At 17.9% G+C, this 2094-nt stretch overlaps 1 non-coding gene across 1 annotated transcript; it reads right to left on the bottom strand.

Annotated features, from left to right (window-relative positions):
* Positions 1-312: 312 nt before the first annotated feature.
* On the bottom strand, positions 313-393 carry TRNAL-AAG (transfer RNA leucine (anticodon AAG)). Its single transcript has one exon. It is a non-coding gene; the product is annotated as a tRNA-Leu (tRNA).
* Between the last annotated feature and the right edge of the window lie 1701 nt (positions 394-2094).

Below are 2094 nucleotides of genomic sequence, written 5' to 3'. Positions count from 1 at the left end.
CTATTTTTATAGAAAAAAATAATTGTAAATAGTTATCAATTTTTTAAATATCATTTAACACTTGAAATTTAATAATTAACCATTTCGAAATTGAGAATTAGTATCAATTAAATTATTAATATTTTAGCGATTAGTCATAATTATAAATAATTTGTATCAAGCCCACAAATAAAAAGTATAAAAAAATAAAATTTGAGAGTATATAATTATAAATAATTTGTATCGAGCCCACAAATAAAGAGTATAAAACAAGAAATGTTGAGAGTATATAATTAGTATCGAGCCCACAAATAAAAAGTATAAAAAAATAAATGTTGAGAGTGGGATTTGAACCCACGCCCTTTCGGACCAGAACCTTAATCTGGCGCCTTAGACCAACTCGGCCATCTCAACATGTTGATCAATTTCAATAATTACTTCAAATGGACTATTTTTTTAAAAAAATTCAGAATACAGTTATATATTTTTATTTTATTATTATTTTAATTTAAAATGTATTTATAAACATTTTAATATTTTTCTAATTGAATATTTTAATTATTTTTTTCATTAATTATTTTATACAAATACAATGCCACCCTTAAATATTTAATATATATATATATATATATATATAAGTCGAGCTCCTAATTATGATATCGTTAGACATTTATAGATTTTGTGGTTGAGTAGAGTTCTACCTATTATTATAATTATATTGTATTTTGAATATATACTGATATAAAATTAGGACTGATCTAATGAGTTGACTTGGTGAATTATTGACCTGAATGTAAAATTAGATTAATTTTCTCATTTAACTGAATAAAGAATGGATAAATAATAAGTAAAAAAAATGACCCTATCGGTCAATTTAATTTTTTAAATTGAAATTTTTAAAAAATTAAGTTTATATTTAATCAATAAATAAGATTTTATTTAGATATTATTTTTTATTTATATTAATATAAGAAATTTTATAAAATGACATATTTATTTTTTTTATTTACAATATATAACTAATATTTCGTAAATGTTAAGAAAAAAGTTATTTGTTTATAAATATTTTTATTTTATATATTAATAATAAATTTTTAGAATAAAATATTTATAGTTTGAATATTATTAATATTTTCGTATAAAATCTAATTAATTAAATTTATTTTATTATTTCAATGTGTAATATCTAAATAATATATAATTAATTTTTTTGGCTTGAGTCATTAACCCACCAATCAGCAAGGATGGACGGGAACTATAATTTTTTTTTTCGGAGACAATATTTAAAAAGTAAATAATAAAAAAATATATAAGTAATTATTGAAAATTATAATAAAATTTTAAGAGTAAATAAACTTTTGAATACATATTTATTTTATCTCAAATGATTTTAAATTTTATTAAAAAAATTTAATAATTAAATTTATGAGAATCAAAATATATAAATATAAAAGAGCATTTAAAAAAATCAATTGATTTCTTTTTTTTCTATGTACATTCGTCACTGGCCTGAGCATGAAAATTTAATTTTATATATAAAAATATTATTTATATATAAATATTATGTATTTATTATTTTTTTATTTTAAAAAAAATTATTTATTTTGTATTAATCTAGAAGGCCTGGACAAAGCCTTTTAGGCTCACCCTCACCCGCCCAGTGATGAGATGTAATCAAATCCAAGCCAAACTTAAATCCAATGATTACCTATTTGGCACATGTGTATTTCTGCGAGGCTTTAAATTTATTTTTTTTTTATTTTAGTTTATTTTTTTTTAAATATTATTTTTTATATGTTATTACTGTCATGGTAGTTAATGTGATATATAATTTTTTTTAGACTAATTAAATAAAAAATATTAAATTTTTATGTGAATTCGCAATTATATTAAATTCTTTAAATTGTGTGTGAAAAATATTAAAACTTTAATATCTATCACCATTATAAATTAAAAAAGTTAATAATAAATTATAATATATTTTTTAAAATTTATTTGATTAATAAAATAGTTTATTATTTTAAATTTATATTTAAATATTTTTATTTATTATATAAAATATAATTATTAAATAAAATAATCTTATATTTATGGGTTTAGGTTAATTTTTTTAGG

This window comes from Hevea brasiliensis, chromosome 14 (assembly GCF_030052815.1).
Source record: "Hevea brasiliensis isolate MT/VB/25A 57/8 chromosome 14, ASM3005281v1, whole genome shotgun sequence".
NCBI lineage: Eukaryota > Viridiplantae > Streptophyta > Magnoliopsida > Malpighiales > Euphorbiaceae > Hevea > Hevea brasiliensis.
Note: the sequence above shows the minus strand (reverse complement) of the source record. Positions and strands in the feature narration are given on the sequence as shown.